This window comes from Tasmannia lanceolata, unplaced genomic scaffold, assembly GCF_043159265.1.
Source record: "Tasmannia lanceolata isolate RefF3 unplaced genomic scaffold, GAP_Taslan_0.1 ptg000683l, whole genome shotgun sequence".
NCBI classification, from domain to species: Eukaryota; Viridiplantae; Streptophyta; class Magnoliopsida; order Canellales; family Winteraceae; genus Tasmannia; species Tasmannia lanceolata.
The window spans coordinates 25001-35693 of record NW_027519354.1 but is presented as its reverse complement, the minus strand read 5'-3'; positions in this window follow the sequence as shown (position 1 = coordinate 35693).

Genomic DNA, 10693 nt, shown 5'->3' with positions numbered 1-10693 from the left:
TTGGCATTGGGGTAGCTATTCCTCCCATTTCATCGAGATAAACAAGACGTATTCTATCGTAACTCGTTCCTGCCAAGAAAAAGAGTGCAGCACCAATAAATCCATGAGAAATGATTTGTAAAATGGCTCCATTGAGTCCCATATCAGTTATGGAAGCAATTCCGATAATTGTGAAACCCATATGAGATACGGAGGAATAGGCTATTCGCTTTTTTAAATTGCGTTGACCGGGAGAAGTTGAAGCTGCATAGATTATTTGAATCGTTCCGACTATCATCAACCAGGGAGAAAATATAGAATGAGCATGGGGTAATAATTCCATATTGATCCGAACCAATCCATATGCTCCCATTTTTAATAAAATTCCAGCTAGAAGCATACATGTACTGTAATGTGCTTCTCCATGGGTATCTGGTAACCATGTATGTAGGGGTATAATCGGTGATTTGACAGCATAAGCAATAAAGAAGCCAAAATAGAATATTATTTCCAATGCCGCGGGATACGATCGATTAGCTGATGTTTCAAAATTTAATGTTGGTTCATTGGAACCATATAAACCCATACCTGGAACTCCCATTAAGAGAAAAATGGAACCCCCCGCAGTGTACAAAATGAACTTTGTAGCTGAGTACAGACGTTTCTTACCTCCCCACATGGATAAAAGTAGGTAAACAGGAATTAATTCTAACTCCCACATGATGAAAAAAAGTAAAAGGTCTCGAGAAGAAAATGATCCTATTTGACCGCTGTACATTGCTAACATCAGGAAATGGAACAATCGCGAATCTCTAGTAACTGGCCAAGCCGCTAAAGTAGCTAAAGTAGTGATGAATCCCGTCAGTAAAATGGGTCCGATGGAAAGTCCATCGATCCCGAGTCTCCAGTGAAAATACAAAATATTTATCCATTTATAATCCTCCTCCAATTGGATTAATGGATCGTCCAATTGGAAATGATAACAGAATGCATAGGTCGTTAGAAGGAGTTCTAACAAGCAGATGCATATAGTATACCATCTCACCACCTTATTTCCTCTATGAGGGAGAAAGAAAATTGATGAACCCGCGGATATTGGAAAAACAACAATTATTGTTAACCAAGGAAAATAACTCGTGGTAAAGACAAGATAGACTTTGACCATAAAAACCCGCGCTCGAAATAATATATTTTCTCGAGTACGGGTTTTTGTCGGTAAAGAAGAATCAAATGGATTCAAGTAGAGTTTTACGGAACGTATCAATAAGCTAGACCCATGCTGCGAGTTGTCTCATGCCATAAATAAACCCGGACACTCAAGAAATCTGTTGGACAAGCGGATTCACATCTCTTACAACCTACACAGTCTTCTGTTCTTGGAGCAGGAGCAATTTGCTTAGCTTTACATCCGTCCCAAGGTATCATTTCCAATACATCTGTGGGGCAGGCTCGTACACATTGAGTACATCCTATACATGTATCATAAATCTTTACTGAATGTGACATTGTGTCTATCAATTTTTTGAACGTTATCAATTTTCGATCTGGTAAAATCGGTAGTAAATGAATCATATATTGTAGATACCAGATGAATCAGTAGTTTACCAGAATTGATTTTTTTTTAGAATCAATTTACCTCTGGATCTGTTTAGGAAAGAGGACCAAGATACTTTGATTTCTTACGTTTCAGCAAACATGGTCATACGAGTCATATATGCTAATTTTAATTGGTGAATATAATATTATATATATCTGTCTTTTTTTATATCATTATGACTATTTATTCAACAAGTTCGATTGATTGATACGAGTTGATTTTCTGTTACGATGGATCGACGAAACAATAGCTGGCCCAATAGCTGCTTCAGCGGCTGCAATAGCTATAACAAAGATCGAGAAAATGTCTCCTTTTAATTGTCGACTATCAAATAAATCAGAAAACGTTACGAGATTCATATTAACCGCATTCAGTATAAGCTCAAGACACATAAGTGCTCTAACCATATTTCGACTTGTGATCAATCCATAAATACCAATAGAAAATAAATAGGCACTCAAAATAAGTACATGCTCGAGCATCATTGACCAACTCCTCATCAATCTCGATTCATTTCAATATGAACAACAATTTCACTGATTGACTCGAATATAAAACAAGTACGGAACAAAGGAAGGTATTGGTAATGGATCGAACTAAAACAAAACCCTTTTTAATTTAATATATGAACAATAAATATATAAATTGAATTGAAGCAAAATGGATGTAATAACAATACAAGAAGACAGAACAAGGCCTTATTTATTTTTATTTTAAATTTATTTTAATTTTATTTTGGATTTCTAATTCATTTCTAATTCTAAGTATTTATTACTGACGAGCCATAGCAATTGCACCTATCAAGGCAACTAAAAGAATTATAGAAATGAGTTCAAATGGAAGATAAAAATCTGTTGATAAATGAATCCCAATTTGTTGAACATTACTTATCAGGTCCTGCTCTATAATCTGGTTTGATCCTGTAGTCCAAATAATCCCATACCATGACGTATCTGAAATAGTAGTAATTAGTGAAAAAAGAATACTTGTACAAACCAGTGAAGTGACCCCATCTCCAACGGTCCAAAGATAGAAATCATTGTAATATTCTGAACCATTCATGAACATCACAGCAAATATGATTAAGACATTTACAGCTCCCACGTAAATAAGGAGCTGTGCAGCAGCTACAAAATAGGAGTTAGATAGAATATGGAATAAGGATATACAAACAAGAACCAATCCCAATGAAAAGGCAGAAAAAATGGGATTGGTAAGTAATACCACTCCTAGACCCCCTAGTATAAGACCTGATCCCAAAAATACTAAAAGAATATCATGTATTGGCCCAGGTAAATCCATTATGTATAAAATAAGAGATAAAAAAAAGTTGAAATATTTCATGACCTTACTGACCCAGCCAGGAAAAAAGAGGTTACCTTGTTTTTTTCTTGTATATGATACGTTTCTAATTGAATCGTAATGGGGTCTGGATTGAGGTAGATACAGTTATTGGACTAATTCCACTTCTGTATCCGAAAGAGTAGTTCGGAGTTTGATATTCCGAAATCATCATGACTATATTCATATATTCTAAATCCAAATCAAGCCGCGATTCTCACCAATCAATAGTTATGATTTGTAGTTACTGACCAACCAAAATGAAAGAAGCTTCACTCCTTTAGATCAAAAATGAATCTTAGTCATTGGTAATCGTTATTGAATCAAGGGGTTTATCTGTGGTTATTTTAATTTGAGTCGAATTCATAATTGTTCGAATTGTGTAATCCCCAATTACTGACATTGGTAACCGACCCAAAGCAATTTGATTATAATTCAATTCGTGACGATCATAAGTGGAAAGTTCATATTCTTCAGTCATTGATAGACAGTTTGTTGGACAATACTCGACGCAGTTACCACAAAATATACAGATTCCAAAATCAATACTATAATTAAGCAACCGTTTCTTTCTAATATCTGTTTCCAATCTCCAATCAACAACGGGTAGATCTATGGGACATACACGAACACATACTTCACAAGCAATGCATTTATCAAATTCAAAGTGGATTCGACCACGGAAACGCTCTGATGTGATCGATTTTTCATAAGGATATTGAATAGTTATAGGTAAACGATTCGCGTGGGATAAGGTAATCATGAAACTTTGACCAATGTACCTTGCAGCTCGTACTGTTTGTTGACCATAATTCATGAACCCAGTCATCATAGGGAACATATCGTGGCTATCCATGAATAATTTGATATTTCTTTCTCTTGCTTAAGGGAGGTTATGAATCTAGAGTATCATATACTGTTACAGTGAAAGGAGTTGGGAAGAAGTTGTCAATAATAGATTACCCAGAGAAATGGGTAAAAGAAATTTCCATCCAAGATTTAATAGTTGGTCCATTCTCATCCTAGGTAAAGTCCATCTTGTTGTGATAGGAATGAACAGGAACAAATAAGCTTTAGCTAATGTAATAAGGATACCAATCGTTGTTCCAAATACTCCCCCCGTTTTATTTATTCCGAAAAGTTCAGGAATGAATATGTACGGAATAGAGAGATTCCACCCGCCCAAGTAAAGAACTGTTACAAATAATGAAGAAACTAGTAGATTTAGGTAAGAAGCAACGTAAAATAAACCAAATTTGATACCTGAATATTCGGTTTGATAACCCGCTACTAATTCTTCTTCTGCTTCTGGTAAATCAAAAGGTAATCTCTCACATTCTGCTAGGGAAGAAATTATAAAAACTATAAACCCTATGGGTTGACGCCACAGATTCCATCCCCAAAACCCATATTTTGACTGTGCCTCAACTATATCAATTGTACTTGAACTGTTAGATAATCATAGTCGATGATAACATCACTGTTCCCATCGCTATTTCAGAACCGTACATGAGACCTCAGCTTCATACGGCTCCTCGATGGCCACAAATAAATCTAAGGACTGATTCAGTATTACCTCGGCATTTTTTGAGAGTGAATAGAGTAAAGATGCATCAGGGAGTCCCTAATTAGACCAATGGAATTCTGTCTGCTATAATAACAAATTCAAAGTGCTTCCGAATTGCTCTCATAATTTATTTTATAATTAATATTACAATTTATCTTTGTTCAGTAATAGCTTAATCTTTCAATAAAATACTCGTTGTATCAATAGATATTTCTACCCATATCTTTCGATTACGAAAAAGAATTAGACACTCTACATTAGTTCATTTCATGAATCATGATAAGAAGCCTATCTGTATTAATACGGATGGGATGGAGGAAAGAAAGAATAAAGAAAGATCTATTACTATTTATTTTTCCTATTGCATTCCATTTCTTTCGTTCCTGTTCTTCTTTCGCAGAAGAGGGGATTCTCAAAAAAAAAATAAAGGATTACTTCGTTCCCGATAGTCATTTCTTTAATCAGTGGATAGGAGCATACTCTGGATCGGAATCATGGGGAAGTACTGCTTGATCATTTCTACCAACTTAAAGCCCTCATTATGATTCCTTTTATGCAAAAATATCCCTTTGGTTTTTGATACCTTACATTATTTCCATGACGAATCCTTTGTGTACCTTGGTGTTCCTAACCGTCCACTCATTTTTGATTGATTCCCGATATGATAATGCATACAATAACAATTGTAGAAACTCCATACAGTTGATCTTTTGCACCCGCTTCAAGTCATGATGACTAATCAACCAATCTTGGGGTAAACAGTTTCCACCGCTTATCTTTACTTACACTTTCCTCTCGTACATAGGGAATGAGAATCAATCTTCTTACTGCGAATTCATAAGCTGTTTTGTTTCACTCATATAACCATCTCGTTTAGTTCATCAACCTAAATGGTGAATAAAAAAATCAAGATATCTATTCAATACATTCAACCTCTTTCCTAGAAATAAAGGAAAGAAATAAAAGTTAATGTTGCAACGAATCACACGTAGAGATATTGATAACACACATGGAGTTAATGGTATTTCATAACTAATAGATTGAGCAGCAGCTCGTAGACCACCTGAAATATTTATTATTCGATCCATATCCTGACATAAGAAGTCCAATAGGAGCAATACTGGAAATGGCGATCCACAAAAAAACACCTATACCGAGATCGGCTAGAACAAGGCGATAGCCAAAAGGAATTACTGAATAACTTAGTAGAATTGATATGACCGCTATGGATGGCCCGATACTGAATAAACGAATATCTCCTCTAGATGGGAGAAGATCCTCTTTGAAAAGCAGTTTTGTCCCATCCGCTAGAGCTTGAAGAATTCCCAAGGGACCAGCATATTCAGGCCCAATACGTTGTTGTATCCCTGCGGATATTTCTCTTTCTAACCACACAATCACGAGTACCCCTATTGTGATCCCCGATACGGGAGTAAAAATAGGGACAAGCGTCCCTATAAGGCCATAGCCTTCTTTTAAAGATTCCGATCTGGAAAAAGAATTGATAGCTTGTACTTCTGTCGTATCAATTATCATTTCAACGATCAACTTCTCCCATAATGATATCTATACTACCTAGTATCGTCATGATATCAGCCAATTTCATTCTTTTAACTAGCTGAGGAATAATTTGCAAATTTATGAAACCCGGTGGACGAATTTTCCATCTCCAGGGAAAAACACTATTATCTCCTATCAGAAAAATTCCTAATTCTCCTTTTGGGGCTTCTACTCTCACATAAAGTTCTTGTTTTAACAATTCAAAGGTGGGAGAAGGTTTTTTACTAATGAATCGGTATTCAAAATCGTTCCATTCAGAATCCTTTGCTCTATCAAAGCGTCGTACTTCTAAATTCTCATAGGGTCCCCCCGGAATTCCTTCCAGAGCCTGTTGAAGAATTTTTATAGATTCCGTCATTTCACTGATTCGTACTAAATAACGAGCTAATGAGTCTCCTTCTTTTTGCCATTGGACTTCCCAATCGAATTCATCGTAACACTCATAATGATCAACTTTACGAAGATCCCATTGGATTCCGGAAGCTCGTAGCATTGGTCCCGATAAACCCCAATTTATTGCTTCCTCTCCACCAATAATGCCCACTCCTTCAACTCGTTCCAAAAAAATAGGATTCCGCGTAATAAGCTTTTGATATTCAACAACTCCTGTTAAAGAATAATCGCAGAAATCCAAACATTTATCTATCCATCCGTGAGGTAGATCAGCAGCTACTCCTCCGATACGGAAATAATTATGCATCATTCGCATACCTGTGGCAGCTTCGAATAGATCATATAGCAATTCTCTCTCTCGGAAAATATAGAAGAAAGGAGTCTGTGCACCGATATCTGCCATAAAAGGCCCAAGCCATAACAAATGAGAAGCTATACGACTTAGCTCCAGCATAATAACTCTGATATAACTGGCTCTTTTAGGTACTTGAATATTTCCCAATTGTTCGGGGGCATTTACCGTTATTGCCTCTGTGAACATAGTAGCTAAATAATCCCAACGTGTTACATACGGCAGATATTGTATAATTGTTCGGTTTTCCGCAATTTTTTCCATTCCTCTGTGTAAATAACCCAATATAGGTTCACAGTCAATAACATCTTCACCATCTAGAGTAACAATGAGTCGAAGAACACCATGCATTGATGGGTGGTGAGGGCCCATATTGACTATCATGAGGTCTTTTTTTGTAGCCGGTACAGTCATATGCTTTCTTCCCCGATTCATTATTCCATGAATTGTTGAAAACGAAACAAAGTTCATCAAAATTCAAGATCTAATAAACCAAAAAATTCAAATGAATCCTCAAATTAACGATTTTTTGGCTCCCGAATATCCAACTGACCAATTAATTCCTTATAACGTACTCTATTTTTTTTTGACAAATAAGCCAGCAGCCGTTGACGTTTTCCCAGAATTTTTCGCAGACCTCTCTGAGATAAATAGTCTTTTCTGTGAAATTCAAAATGTGCAGTAAGTCTCCGTATCTTATTGGTGAAATTGAATACTTGAAATTCAACAGACCCTTTGTTTTTTTCTTTTTCTTCTTGCGGAATAACCGAGATAAATAAATTTTTTACCATAAAAAAGAATAATTCTTCTCTCTTTTTTTTTTTCTTTCGTTCCCACAAATATGGATTTTACCGATCAGGAATAATAATAAAATGATAATGCCAGTCATTTCGATCTGGTACACACAATAATCTGGATTTATTCATATAATAACTTTTTCTATTTAAATTGAATTAATAAATCCAATTTAATTTGTAATTTGATTCGGATACAATACATAGAAAGGGATGGTACATTTCTGGACCCACGAAAGAGAATGATTTGGGTTTAAGAAGATTCTGTTGATTCATTCCTAGGTCCAATTGATACGTCATTGAATCAGTATCATGTGTCAGAATGTAATGTAACACAACGTGTGTGTACACCTGTCTGTCTTCATATATCGGCTATGATACATGATGTATATAAAATGTACCATTAACTAATTCTGAATCGTGGATACATATATATTCTTGACATACTGAAACGACTGCCATTATTCGTATCAAACCAATAGCGATTCATACAAGCTAAATCTTCTAATCGATAATTGGGCCAAAGAAATAATTTGAATTGAATGAATTTATTTGTATCTGTATCAAGACACTTGTCCTCATCCAAAAATTGCCCAGAGTTCTTTACGTTATTCTCATTGAAAAATACTGGATTTATATCCACAATATTCTCATTACTGAAATTGAAACACATTAAAATTCTCAATTTTCTACGACGTCTAGGAGATAGAATATTTTCAGGAACAAGAAAATCATAATGATTTTCATCTCCATTCATAAGCATCTTTCCATGTTGTGCAATAGATCCATTGAAAGAATTCTCATCAACATATTTTTTTTCTCGACGTTCTCGATTAGTTTGGTGTTTACTCTTATGGACCAATGAAATGCCTATGGTTTGATACATAATAAATTGTCCATCCCGTTTTATAGACAGGCGGGCTGGTTCAATAATAAATATTCCCCTTTTTATCAATTCCGTAAGAGTGAGATCCTTCTGAATCAACATTACGTCCAGGCGCATTTCTCCTCTTTGAATAGAGGATATAGCAATTTCCCTTGGATTTATCAGTCTAAGCAGGAGGCAATATACCTTGATATTATTGATCATTCTTTGATTCAAAGAATCGTCCCATCTCAATTGAAAAAGCAAATATCTTTTTAGGAAGAACTCTAGTTCTGCTTCTCTGTTGCTCTTGTATTTTCTTTTCTTTCTCCTTTTTTTAATGTCTGATTCCGCGTAATCCTTTTCAACATATTTTTTTTTTTTTTGTGCATCTGATTCAAGATTCTCTTGGTTTCGTGCATCTGATCTAATATCCCCTTGGCCCGGCTGTTCTTCTTCTTTTTCTTTATTTCGGTTCTCTAATTCAAGATATTCTTTTTGATTAGATGATATACGAAGATCTTTTTTTTGATTTTCACTAATGTTTTTATTTTCACTAATGTTTTTATTTCCATGAAAATTTAAAAGAAGTAATTTGATTGGTATGATCCATGGTTTCATTTTATATGTATCATAAAGTCGCACAAATTCTGGGAAGAACCAAGATTCCAGATTCGATATGGGACGATATCGCATTTCTTCATTCATTCCCATCCAATCAAAAAAGTTTTTTTTTTGATTGGGTGGGTTGATTTCTTGATGAATCGTGAAATAAAAAAGATCTTTTTTATCAATTATTTCATAATCATTAATCCCATTCTTAGTATTTTTATTAATATTGGTCCCAGTATCCATATCGGTCCAGGTATCAATATCGATATTTTTTCTAAGACAAAAATGCAGAATTCTCCACTCAAAATATTTTCTATCCGGATTTTTACCCGTATCCATAATAGACTCTTCTTCTAGATAATCACTAATAGCTATATCCCCCAGTACATAACATGATTCGGGTTTAGGTGTGTTGTCATTATAGGGAATCTCTCGGCCCCCATTTACTTTTAACGGGGATACATAAATATATGAGCTCTTCCTATCCTCATAATTAATATATTTACACGATAAAAGATCATATCTGTAGTGTTTTTTAAATTTTTCTTTTTGACTCGGCAATGAATTCACCGCGCAATCATTTTCTTTCTCGTAATAAATGAATTGGTCTTTTTCTTTTTCATATGAATCCCATTTTTTGGAATCTTTATTTTCAATCGTACGACGATGATTGACTCTAGTTCGCCATTTTTTCGATACTAATCTAGACCATCTATTCTGAGATAAATTGTATTGATAATGACGCTTTAACCAGTTTTTCCATTCATTCATTCTGGAATTCGAAAATTTCTTATGTCTTGGTTTGAAATCAAAAATTCCTCGTGTACCCAAATAGTCCTTTATTCTATGCTTAATAAAAGGAGATGCGCCATGATATTGAAGTACAGATATCAAGTGATACTTGTTAATAACTTCTTGGTTTTGTGATAATTTGTAAAATACATATGCTTGGGACAAGAAAGATAAGTTACAATAAATCTGTGAATTATTATTTCGAATATTCGAAATAGAAAGTGACTTTTGGATAGTCAAAATAAACTGAGTTGTATTTTGATTTGTTTCATCAATTCCTTCTTTATTTGTTTCATTATTGTAAATATATTTATCGATAAGATTTTTTGTTGATTCAAGGAAAAGTTGTGTATTAATCCTGGGAATGTTAATGGCACATAGAAAGATATCTATGTATATTCTTTCAATGAAATATTTTATAAAATATTGCGATTTACGTATTAATCGGGCACTTCTTTTTTTTGATCTCTGCCAAATATGTTTCTGTGATTCCGATCTTTCATCATCAAAACTTGTCTTGTTAGGACTAATATTTATATCTGTATCTGTAGTTAGAAATATTTTTTTCTTGTCTTTTTTTATTTTTTCTATTTGATTTTTGATTTTGGTTGTACTATCAGTCAGATCTTTCATTTTTTTTTCTGTCAGTGAATAATTTGTCCAATCCATGGATCTAATTTGAATAGTCGAGTCGTGAGTAATCTTATTACTGATTATGAAATCTTTTCCAGTTTCACTCGGTTGATAGCCTTTCCTCAACCCAAATAATAAAATTGAGTTCACTTTTGTAAGCTCTTTCATTATTCTTTTTATAAATAGAACTATTTTGATAACCCATCTT